At 41.2% G+C, this 13,126-nt stretch overlaps 1 protein-coding gene across 8 annotated transcripts in view; it reads left to right on the top strand.

Moving 5' to 3' along the window:
• The window catches only part of LOC101787695 (endogenous retrovirus group K member 7 Gag polyprotein-like), a 98,491-nt gene that overhangs the window by 71,357 nt on the left and 14,008 nt on the right, over positions 1 to 13,126 (top strand). For 4 of the 8 annotated variants that reach the window (XM_063244516.1, XM_063244517.1, XM_063244515.1 and 1 more), the window contains 2 exons: positions 3,056 to 3,234; positions 3,327 to 3,469. The gene's annotated coding sequence lies outside the window, so the exon portion shown is untranslated. Of the gene's footprint in view, positions 1 to 613; positions 818 to 3,055; positions 3,235 to 3,326; positions 3,470 to 7,701; positions 7,852 to 13,126 lie in introns of all 8 variants that reach the window. The other 4 variants (XM_063244514.1, XM_063244519.1, XM_063244518.1 and 1 more) reach the window with 3 other exon arrangements.

The raw sequence follows: 13,126 nt of genomic DNA on the forward strand, positions 1-13,126 counted from the left end.
CTGTGTTATTTTTAGGTGACGAGACTCTGTTACAGGTAGTAGAGGTCAGGAGACACTGTTTAGTGGGAGTGCAATTAAATTTAATAAAATGCAGGACTTGGTAAAGTGTTCCCTGTTGGGGACAGGGGACCAAGTATAATGCAAGTTGGTCATTACCACCCACCGAGGTTAGGCATTGCCACCTGTCCCATGGGAGGCCCATCTTGAGTGACTGCACAGTCTTTTCTCTTACTTATTTGAGGTAAACACTGGGAGGGAAGAGGTCCAGACCGGGATTGGGTGCACTGTTGAGCATGGATTACTTGCCGGGGTAATTAAGGTCTAAGTGCTGCAATTACAGAGATTAAAGGCTGCCTGCACCCCCAGCTTAGCATCAGCCCCTTCAGGAGCTGCTGAAGACCATGCTGGTACCGCCTTCTCAGAGGCTTCCAGCAGGACAGGACTGCTGCTTTAAATGCCAACAGCTGAGACAAGGGTGCTCCTGCGGGGAGCCCTGTCAAAGCGCCTGTGACCTTGTGGGTATAAAATCTCCATCTTTATCACTGTTGCTGTTTGGCAATTGTTAATGGTTCTTCCTAGGAATGAAGAAGATTCTTTTTCCTTTTCCTTGTAGTTGGCTGAGCAAAATATTGATTACACTCGCAGTTCCTTAAGGAGATCCTGGCTTTTATTACAAGTGTGCAAATAACAAGTTCACGGGCTACCACCGCCCACTTGAGGCTGCACCCAAGACACCTCCAAGGCTTGGCTTTGCATGTGTTTTATCACCTGCCCCGGACACCCGGCCTCTCTGGCTCCCATTAGGAATCGCAGAAGGGTAGGTTGTCCAGAGGAACAGAAGCATAGAATATACGGTGTATAGAATTTCAAGAGCGGGTTTGTTAGATTGACTCACATGATGTGAGCAGCTGCTTGGTCCGCGAAGCTGGGAGTCATTGGACAAGAGAGGCCAAGGCCGCAGCTCCACTCTGAGGCTCATCAGTGACAGAGGCCCAAAACATCCCAGCTTCGACATGACGGGGAGCTGCTCCCACTACGTGCAGTTTCATTCTGTTGGGCGCAGCCACCGCATCCTGGCAGGTCTCCTCTTGCACAGACTGCTACCCACTGTCCCTGCACTCCGGCGACACCCTCGCAGACATATGCAAAAGTGGGGTCCCCCAAGCCTCCTGGCATCCCTCTGTCCCACAGCGGGCAAACAAATCAGCCACCACAGGCGCCGTGAGCAAGGCTGCTGGCTGTCAGCTTTGCCTCTTCCTCAGTGTGGTCTTGGCCCTGTGACGTAACCTCTGCGGCTCTGTTTTTCTCCCTGTAGCTCCGCATAGATCGCCTGAGAATTAAATACTTTAATGCATGAACACTGCTTAGAAAAATGCCTCGCAGATACAAACGATAAATATTGATTGTTATTGTTCCTTTTACTGTTAGGTCCGTATGGCACCTGGCTTTGAATCTGTGTAAGAACTCTCTCGGAAGCAGGTTTTAGTAGAATTGGACAGACTTGGAAACTTTGGCTTAGGGAGAATAAAATGCAGAAACAAGCTCAGAGCTAGTAGACGGGAGAACAGAATTCAAATGTGAATCTGTCTTAGCAACCTGTTCTCTTAGTCACTGTGCTCTGTTGCCCAGGAACTATTTGCAAATATTTCTTGACTGCATCCTATATGTCGATTGTGTATACTGTTCTATGTAGGACACGTTTCCCAACTGAAATGCAACAAGCGCCCCTCATCCCTGCCTGTCACTGAATTCTGAGTGTAAAGTTGTCATGTGCCAGTTCCTTTGTGCTGGACCTAAGTATCCATACCTAAGAGGTTTCTTTACAATAATGTCACAGCCCTGCTCACAGGTTTCTATCTCTGTGTTTCCTGGAGATTAGAGCCAACAGAATAGGGAAGAAAATAGATTCTTTCCCCAGGTGCCTTTGGTGGGCGACTGATCTCCTGTTACTGTTTCTCTTTGGTTGCTCCTCTGCTTGGCTTACAATAGCAAACAGACAAAAGGGGCGGCAGAGTGTGAGCTCAGAGACGACGGTTAAGATTTACTGGGTGGTCAGTGTAGTCTCCCTAGCTGTAAGCATTTCTGGATGTTGAACACTAGCACCACTGAATGTAGGAATAATGACCCGGTGCAGAAGCTCTTCATGCGAAGGCAGAAGTACCAGGTTTCAGTGAGCTTTGGAGTTCTCAGGGGACCTGGACCGATGCTGCAGGATGGAGCTATTTTCATACATGACCATGCAGACCTGGGGCAGGATCCAATTTAGAAGAGAAGCAGATGGTTACTCAAATACGGAGCTTTTACTCTCCTGACTGTAAAGTGCATCTTTGTAATATAGGGGTGGTTTCCTAGACAGCGTTCCAGAGTTAACCTGTTAACAGATCCCCCAAAGAGTTAAATGCTAGTGAATCCATTTTATCTAAAGATGTATTCTAAGCATTGAAATGAGAAGAAATGTAGAGAAGTCATTTTGTAGACATTATGATAAGTGTTTTGGAGTAGAAAAAACATCTGGACTTTGAGTGTAGGGTAACTATTTTAGGTATTTCTTTTTGGGTTTTAATCTGTGGCTACGCACTTAAGGAAGAAAGGAACTTTAGAGTTAAGCTTTGAAATTAAACATTAGAAGCCTTTTTTCCTCTTAATCCAAATTGTAACAAAATTTTACATTAAGCAGAATTTTTAAATGGTTGGAAAATGGGACTTTGGATTAAAAGAAAAAAGGAAGAAAAAGATAAGAGTATTTTGGATAGATTATGGAGACACTTGTACTTTGGTTCAGTAATACTATTTTGGTCTAATGAGAATCAAAGGTGATTCTTGATACAGGTAATTTGGGGGTTAATCTGTCAGGAAATTGGTTTGAAAGTATATTGTATGCTTTAAAGCTGCTCAATGAATAAAAGTCTCATTTTGTGGTAAGGTTTTATGTTATGTGATATGTGATGCAGACTCTGACCTCAACTGTAACTATGATGGTAATGAATGGAAATAATAGGTCCTTCAGTGAGTGAGTCTTTATTACAATCTTAGCATTTCTTACACTGTCTTCTAGGTGTTCGCGATACAGTAGTGAAGGAAGAGTTAAGTGTTCGCCCGCAAGGCTGTTACAACCTGGAGGGCAGCGGTGGAGAATGAAAACCAATCTCGGGCCTCTTGGAGGCTGCTCAGTGTTATGGGGAGAATAAAGAGGCATCAAGAGCGGGGTCGCAGGATTGCTCCAGGAAGATGAAGGTGAGCGGGAAGGCAGAGAGTCTGGTTGAGGTCAGCATGTTCGTCACATATTTTATTTGATTTTTCTTGTTGGAAATACCTTTATTTCTCAGATGCTGAAACTAAGACCCAAGGAAATGCAGTGAGCTGCCCCCAGTCTCAGGGAGAGCACCTGTGCAGCTGAGAATCAAACCCGGGTCTTGTGGACCTCGCTCTTCTGTGCAGTTCTTGCTTTCTGTCTTCACCTGAGTGTCTAGTGAGTAGGATATTTTGGCACTTTTCAATATAAAAATATATTTACATACACTGTTATTTAATATTTCTAGTAAGACTAAGAAAATAGTACCATCAGATTAATTTTAAAAAGAGAATTTAGACTTAGGAGATAAAATTTCCTAAAATTAGTATGTAAGTCGTTGCCCTCCTTCGAGGGTCAGCGTGGGGCCTTGTGACCTCAGGGAAACAGCCTCTGAAGTCAAAGCCAGTGTTTGAGCCCCAGGCCCACCACCTAGTAGTTACCTGACTTTGGGAATTTAAGCACTCTAACTTCAGCTTTTTCCCCTATAATGAAGGTAATAGTAATGCTTAACTCATTGTTAGTTCAAGTGAGTCTGTACATCTAAAGCACTTAGCTCTGTTCCTGACACATAGTCAGTGCTGCTGCACAGAAGTCTGATGTTAATGTAATCTTTGAGAGATTAAAGTAACTGTAATTAGAAGTTGTGCATTTCCATGTAATTAAGAGCTAAATGATACAGTCTTCACAACGATGGTAGTGCAAGGGCAGAGGATGTGGATGGCCTTCGCATGAGCGTGGCTTCTACCATCCAGGAAGATGGCCAGAGTTGCTGGAGGAAATCACTTCCCCCAGCTTTCCCCTTCGAGATTTCTGGTTTGCTTATCACTTGCTCCAAATCTTTAAAAACAAAGTCAATTATTCAAATTGACAAACACAAATTATGTATGTTTTGGGAACACAACATGATGTTTTGAAATTTGTATAACACTGTTGAAAAGCTAAGTTGAAATAACATATGACTTAGCCCATATACTCAGCTCAGTTTTGAGTGGAATTGTTTAAACTCTGTGTGGTCTTAGCAATTTTCAAGTACATAATGCATTGTTACAGTGTACAACAGATCTTTTGAACTATTTTCTCTTCTCCAACTGAAATTTTTGTATCCTTTGACCAGCATCTCCTAAATATTTACCCCCTACAACTTAATGACTGCTCTTGTGGCTTACTTCTATAAAGTAAGGCTTTACAAATCCCACGTATACATAAGGTCATTTGGCTTATTTCACTTAATATAATGTTATCCAGGTTCACTCACATTGCCATAAATGACAAAATTTCCTTCTTTTTAAAGGCTGAGTAGTATCATTGTGAAGGTGTACCACATTTTCTTTATCCATTTATCAACTGATTGACCCTTAAGTTGATTTTCTATCTGGCTTATTGTGAATAATGGGAATTATGATGAATATGGGAGTGCAGAGATCTCACACTAGTTTTATTTTCTTTGCATAGATAGTCAGTAGTGGGGGTGTTGGGTATATGACAATTTTATTTTTAACATTTTGAGGAACCTCTATTGGGTTTCCCTTTATGCGTGTACTAATTTACATTTATGCCATCAGTGTAAAAGGGTTGTCTTTTCTCTGTAAGCATTCCAACATTTTCTATCTTTTACTGCTTGGTAATGGCTGGTCTAACATGGTAAGGTGATATCTCATTGTTATGTTAACCACCATTGTTATGTTAAGCTTTCAAGTCCAGCCCAGGCTTCAGGCCCAATACTGCATACCATACACCTTGCGTGCCCATCTGCTGACCGAGGCTCAAGAATAGTCTTGAGGGAGGCTGGAGATTTAGCTCAGCAGCATAAGCGCCTGCCTTGTAAGCAGGCGGTTGTGAGTTCGATCCCTGGTACCGATAAAAAAAAAAAAAAAAGAATAATCTTGAGGACTCCAGCAGAAAGCCAGCCCATCAACTAAACCAGAGGGTCTGCCCTAAACGTTCTGCTAACTGGCTAAGGATTCTTCCTGCTGAATCAATCTGTAAAGACTGAAAAAAGACTGGTATTTTTAAAAAGGTAGACACCGAAGCATGGCCACAAGGATAATGAACAATCAGGGAAGCATGACACCACCAAAAAAACAAACCAAACCAAACAACCACCCCAGCAAATGCTGGCCCTAAAGAAATAGAGATTTATGAACTTTCTCAACAAGACCTTCAAATAGATCATCTTAAAGAAGCTCAAGGAACTGCAAAAGACAGTAGATAGACAGCTAAATGAAACCATGAGCACAGTATACAAACAAAATTAGAATGTCAACAAAGAGAAGCCAGAAAAGAGAATCAAACAAAAATGCTGAAGCCACAGGAAACAATGACAGAACTAAAAAATGCCATAGAGAGTAGAAACAGCAGGTTTGCTCAAACTGATGAGTCGATTAGCTTAGGGGAGATCAGTTGGAAATCATCTTGCTAGAGAACAAAAAGAAAAATGGATAAAATGGTACAGAAAGATTAAAAGATTTCATCAAGCACCAATTCTCACCCAACACCTGTGGTAGCCACATTTTTTTTTTTTTAATTTTAAAGAGGGTAAAATTGAACGCAACACAACAGAACAAAGCAGAACATAAGAAAGCAATGTAAGAGACATAAATTTCAAAGCAAGACAATCAGAGATCTTCACTATCTATCATATTGTCCATTTTCTTCCAAATAGTCGTCCATGTCTTCACATACAGAGAATTTACATGAAACAACGTAGTACAGAACTGATCTGAACAGGATGAGAAAGGCGTTTTAGGCCTTCAAGATCAGACAACAGAGAAGTCAACAATGGCTGTCACTGTGTCTCTCATTCTCTTGAAAATAGCTGTCCATACCTTCACATATGTTAAAGTTAAACAAAACAAAACAGGCTAAAATCATTCTGATCAAAGAATTAATACTATTGCTGGATTTCACGCCATGACACTACGGGATCAGCACTGGGTACTGTAGTGTCTCTTTTTCCCTCAGAGTGTCTGTTAATTTCATCATGCGTTATATGATCAGTTCTCATAAACTGTTTATGGGTTCTACACATGCATGAGTCTCAACATGTATTTCTATCCTTTCTATATTAGAATGAAAAAATAGCAAAGTAAGACAAAACAAAACATATTCCTATAAAAACATGAAACAAAAAAGTCATATAAAACCACAGTACAAGGAGTTCTACAGTGGTTACTGTGTTGCCTCTTGTTATCTTCAATAGAATTGTCTATATCATCAGGCATAGTATAATTGTATATAGCAGTACATAACAATATTAATAAAAACAAAACATTGTATACAGTGTAAAACTTCAAAATCAGGTAATAATCAAACCAGAATGGGTATCCTAGTGAATCTTGTCATCTTTAGAGTAGTTGCCTATACTCTCAGATTTGATGCTATCAATCATAACAGATTTGAATAAAATCTGTCGATACAAAACAGCGATCTAACAAACCAGATTCAACTAAGATCAGTCATAGTAAAACAGTGTAAATTATACCAGGCTTCAGATTAATAGGAAATTAAGGATGATTACCATAACTATCACAAAAATAGCGATAGTTCTCTGTGCCATCAAATCTAGTACAACTAGACAAACCGGAACAGAATATAATCCATGTAAATAGAACGGTGTGAGTAATGTGGGTTTTAAATCCTGATACACTATTAGCAATATCCTCTGCCTTCTTCTTTTAGACTGTTCCTCCCCTTTCACTCCCACAGTGTGCACTGCACATTTTGGGCGCCACCAACTCCCTCTGTTTTTAGATTGAGGGGGGCCACCTGCTATTTCCTAATTGGTTCTGAACCTTCTTCCTCCTGGACTTGATCTCAAGTTGTATCCCTTTACCTACAAAAGGCTGTCTTTCTAACCTATTTTCAAGTGCTGGTCGAGTTGCCCCTATTTCTCTCTGGTTCCCTGTCACATAGAGCATTGTTTTCTCATATTTGATTTTCGGTCCATAAACCCTCTTTTGGGTTAATTATATTCCCTATACAGAGCATCTCGGTGGACCCCACCTCCTGATCTACTCTGTCTGTGTTTCTTATTGTTAATGTACCAAGAACATCTATATTAGAGATTACAGCCAACCTCCTCTGCCTCATTTCTGCTATGCTCTTTTTCTACCATTAGTCGTCTGCTTTTCTCCTTCATTCCACTTTCTGCTCCATTCATTGAGCCTCTCTGCCACTGAATAGCCACAGTCTTAAATAGTGACTCTGATTTTTTTTTATTTTTCAAAAAAATGCTCCTCAGTAAAAGCTTGTTTCCAAGACAGTTGTGAGCCAGGTTAAGTAAGCCCGTGAGAAAGACCTTTCAGAGAAACACTAGATGTGTTTAAAGGTGCCCATTGTCTCTATTCCTCCCCTTCCACGGATTTCCAGGCTGGTAAATTTAAGCGTAATTTTGGTGTCTATTTTTTCAGGCTTCTGTAGCGCTCACGAGGGGAAGAGGGGAACAAGGCAACTTAGAACGTGACCCAGCTCTGGGTTCCTACTGAGATTCAGTATTTTTCATCTCTGCGGTCTCTTTTTATATTTCTGCAAAACTTCAGAGATCTAAAAAATCTGTTCTGGTACGTTTTTTCAATGCCTTTGTTGTTTTAATAGAAAAATAGAGCGTTGAGAGTTCTTACTCTGGTATTTCACCTACTCACTGGTACTACTGACTGACGTAACCACAATAATACTGTGGGAGTGGACAGTGGGCTTTGGGTGAATTCGCAGTGCAGCTGAGGGAGCAGGTGCGTGCATCTCAGCTGAGCGGCTCCTTGCGGTGAGCATCTGGGGTGCTGTGGAAGCAGATGCAACACCAAGTGTGGGTAAATCAAAAGCAAAACAGAAATAGATAATAGGAAACAGGGAGGTGGCTCTTCTGTAGAAGAGAAGGGGACCGGGAGAAGGAGAAAGGAGGGAAGGAAGAGGACGTGGAAAGGACCAAGATGTGCTGTGTGCACGAACCAGCTCCCCAGCAGGAACACAGCCATCATGTCCTGCAAACAGGTGCCAACCAAATAAAAGCTGAAAAGAAAAGCACTTACAAAATCTCCTGGTGGTTTAGGTCAGTGCAAAGGCCTTGGGTTCAATTTCCAATGCATCAAAAGACAAAAGCAAGCAAGCAAACAAACAAACAAACAAACAAACCAAAACCAAAACCAAACAGACAAAACAAAACAAATAAACAAAATAAAAAATAAACAAAATAAAACAAATCAGTGTGTTCTAGAAAGACACTAGAGAAATATTTTGTTAATCTTTTTTCTCGTTGTTAAGTGGCTAAATGGATGTGCTTCAATAAAGAGTCTACTGGACACCCTTAGAAAGAACTAAATTTTTTTTTGTGGATTCATTTATGAAACAAATAATTCCTGACTTTATTGAGCCATTTGAGATCAGCTCTGCATATGCTGATGACTCTTTAGGAAGTCGTTTATCCTGGGTCTGTGTGCTTGAAGTGGGGGAGCATTTGCCACAGGCCCAACATTTAGGTCCTGGCTGACCAGAGCTGTCACACTTTGTGAAAAGTAAGGAATGTGTCTGCCTTCAAGGAGAGTTCTTCCCCGTTCCCTGTGGAGGGTGCCCCTTCCCTATTCTTGTGGCAGTCTGGGCGATTCCTGGGTGACTGATGGGGAGACCTCTGTCTTGGGCTCATTATTCTGTGCTTCCATTGTTATTCTCACGCTGTGAAGGGACCCGCACACTGAACCCTTGTGTAATTACAGCAGTGAGCAGGTCATGGCCAGATGCTTTCTTCCATTGGAAGGAAACTGACTACATCTCAGATTGATCTGAAATATATTTGGAGCACAATGTAAAATGCATTGTTAGACTCTGTCAACTTCTGTCCCTCTCAGCTGGCTATGGATTAGAGATAGACTTCCAACCTTATATTAGACAGAGATTGACCCATGCCAAGTATACAGTTCAGATCCTTAATAACTTTCTTAAATACTGCAACCATCAGTATAAACCAGCTTTAGAGCTTTTTTATTAAATAAGACCCTTTATGCCCACTTAGAGTTCATCTTTTCCACCATCACCCTCAGACAATCTTTTTTTCTTTTCTTTTCTTTTTTTTTTTTTAATTCGTACCAGGGATCGAATTCATGACCGTGTGCTTGCAAGGCAGGTGCTTATGCCGATGAGCTAAATCCCCAGCCCCTCAGACAATCTTTGATACAGTTCATGATTTGTAAATTTCCTTACCTTGGAAATCACATATAAGTGGCATCATATGATGCATGTTCTTTTATGTCTCATTTCTTTCATGTTGCATGATGACCTGGAGCTCATGCATGATGTAGCACATGTTGGCCATGTACTACATTTGTTGCTAAGGAATACCTTGGTGTATGAGACTGTAGGAGTGTAGATTGTAGGGGTACACCCTGGTGTATGAGATTGTGGGGGATACAGTCTGCCTATCAGTTCCCTGGCTGATGGACATTTAAGTTGTTTCCAGTTGTTGGCTGTTAACAATAACCTTGCCGTGAAGATTGGTGTGCAAGTCTCTGTGTGGATGCTGGTACTCAACTCGGTTCCGGAACAAGCTCTCCTTCCCCAATACGATGCTGTGGAACTTTGATTGAAAACAAATTCTGGACTCTTAATTTTGCTTCTTCATTTATACGTCTTTCTGCGTGCCAAGATCACACTGTCTGGATGACTGCACATTATGCTAAGTTTTGAAAGTGAAAAGTAAAAGACTTCGGACTTTATCCTCTCTGAAACCCGTTTGGCTCTCCTGTTTTCTGTTCCCATATAGATTTTAGGATCCGGTTGTCTGATTGAAAAGGCTGGTGTAATTTTGATAAAGTTGCATTAAAATCCCATTTAATTTATGGATCAGTGTGGGAAGAACCACACTCTCACCCAGGGTGAGTCTCGCAATACACGATCCTGAAGTCTGCCTCAGCTGGTAAAGTTTTGTAGCTTTCCATGGACAAAGGTATCACTCGGTTTCATATTGACTCCACATCTTTTATTCCATTTGATGCTGTTGTGAGTGGGGTGCTGTTCTTAGATCCACTTTCAGACTGTTTACTGCTCATATTTGGAGCTCAGTAGATCTCATTTATTTTGATGCCTACCAAAGGAATTTATGTGATAACAGGGTCCTGGCTGACCTAAAGTGTTGTTATAAATTCTCAGGGTGACCGTAAACCTCTCACGGAGAAACAGTCCTATCTCACTCCTCAGAAACTCCTAAAAGAGGCTGTGTACAGAACGGGAGCTTATTACATTGTTATTAAATAAACACATGAATTTTGTAACTTTATCTTTCTATTTAAAAACAATCTATCCACGTTTGTTAGTTGCCTGGATGGAATCTCTGTCTACCCAAGGAATGTGAGTCAAGAGTTCAGCATAGAGTCTATCACATCCAAGGTCAAAGGTTTTATCATTGGTGAGAGCCAAAGGTTTATAAATTCACATTATGTATTAGCTTTGGAGTTTTTTGTGACAAATATCTGTTCTAATAAAATAAGTCCTTTTAAATTTGATAGATGGTAACGTTTAAGCAAGAATGTATATGTTCACTTAGAATGTTCTAGATCTCTTCTAAGGCATAGCCTCCGAAGTACTTCAGCACAACTCCATGGCAGAACCTACAGTGGCTGTCACATTCTTCTCCTCTCTAACATCGACAATGGGGAGGAACTTTTTAAATTTCAAAGCAGTTATTTTTTGGACGACCACAGGGGATGACCTTGTCCATCTGTTTAACTCTGAGGCCAGAAATCTTTTCCTGTCAAAGCGGAGTCTTAATCTCTGAAGTATGCATGAGGATGCTCCTTCTGTGGGCTAGAGAGGGTGCCATGGAGAGGTGGTCACTTGTGGACTGCTAACCTTGTCTGCCAGGACATGTATAAGACACATGTCAGCTTCTAGTTCCCATGTGGTCCTTGTGTCTTGTCACTTGGCCATTTGTCCTAGGATTTAATGAATATTATGAATTTTTGCATTACAGTAAATCTGAGATGAATTTGTGTGCTCTATTTGGTACTTTTGCCATGGTGTCAGGAAAATACTTGTGCTGTCACCCAAGTTATCATCAAGTGCGTTTTACTTAAGTCTGAGAGGCAGCAGTCACCTGGCCCGTTTGGGACCCAGTGCATCCCACTCTTGGTGCTTGAGGAGTCAGGGAGTGGCCTGACCAACAAAACAGACTAAGGAGTCCACTCATTAGGTCGGCTTTTAAGGTACCAGCCAATGGTACTGGGGCCCATGCCATGACTGTGAAATTGATGAAGTCACCACTGGTCCGTGGGGTCTGTGGGGTCAGAGGGAGGTGGAGCGTGTACTTCAGGTACGCATGGAGAATTCCTACACAGCAGGGCCTGAGCCACCCCTGCAGAGGGTGTCTACATGGTCTGATTGCTCTTCCTGGAGCAGCATCGTCGTTTAGGGTCAGTTATGAGTGTACACTTACACATACGTTTTTGTATTTGGTAGAACTTTTAAGTTTTTGTAATTTAAACGATACAAATGTATCAAAATGCAGCAATGAAAGCCTGATTCCCAAGGACGACCCCTAAGAAGGAGCTGCAGACATTTACTAACTAGAGGCAAAGTTGGGGACCTGTGCATAATGACATAACTGGCAATGCAGAAATCTGAGCGCGCACACCAAAGAAGCATCAGCCTGTGCCTCGGTGAGTTAGCGGTTTCCTTAAGAAGCTCTTGTGACTCACTGACCAGGGGAGTCTGCAGCCCTGGTTCACGTGGCCCTTGGAAATGACAGCACTTTGTGCGGAACAACACCTCTTCCGGGGCAGTTTTGCATTTTGTGATTCAGCATACTTGCACACCTGTGACACTATCCTGCTTGTTCATGGGCCAGCTCTTGACGAACTCTGTGGTCAGTTAGACAGTGTTGATTTTTAAAATAATACTGTGCCCTCAGAATCTTCAAATTGAAAATTATTTGTTTGATGTCATCCAACTCATAGAAGCTAAAGAGAAGCTTGGGAAGTGCATTCTGGCAGCTTTAACTTCTCTGATATTACAGGAATGCTACTGAAATCCACTGAAAACTCTCAACACTGCTGATTAAACACACTGTTTTCCATCGTAACATGCCTACATATTTTGGCCGAGCAGGGTCTGATGAAAGCAATGTTCTTACTGAGCTAAAATTCACACGGGGTGGAGTTTAGCAGTAAAGCACTTGGTTAGCACGCAAAAACCTCTGGTTCTGATCCTTTATCTAGAGAATTTTTAAAATGTTTACTTTTTATGGTAGATCAAATGAAGCTTAACTGTAATTACATAGAACTCTTACCTAAACAAATCTTAAATTTTTATTTCTTTTTTTGAGAATAAGTTAAAAATGTAGTCAGTGTAATAAATGGACATAATTCCCAAAATGTCGGCATACTTGACACTTTTAGTAAATTGCAGTGGTTGCAAAACCTTGTGACATTTAACTTTTTCCAGTGACAGAACGGAATGAATTAACTTATGATCTTAAGTGGAACATGAGGTTTAAATGGGAAATTCTGTAACTGCATATTGAAATATCGTGAATTATGAGACAAACCTTTGGATGGAGCGTGTGTTTCTGATCAGATAAGTTTATATCCACACCAGGACAGAGTGGGACCGGGGACTATGATTTTACAGATCCAAGTTTGGCAACGCATTCAAAAGAATCCCAAAGAGAGATGACTTGTTTGATGAGATTTGTCTTGTGAAAATATTTGTTAAAATGTTTTCTAAAATACTCTTTGAACTAAAAGGGCAGCACCTAGGAAAATATTTGGCTGAAATATTCACACATTTCAGTACAAAAAATATCACTGACAATATATCCTTTCTGGTAGAAATCACGCTGAGTTTCCTAAGCAT

Source organism: Cavia porcellus, unplaced genomic scaffold (assembly GCF_034190915.1).
Source record: "Cavia porcellus strain 051 isolate PalLab524CR breed Dunkin Hartley unplaced genomic scaffold, mCavPor4.1 scaffold_120, whole genome shotgun sequence".
NCBI classification, from domain to species: domain Eukaryota; kingdom Metazoa; phylum Chordata; class Mammalia; order Rodentia; family Caviidae; genus Cavia; species Cavia porcellus.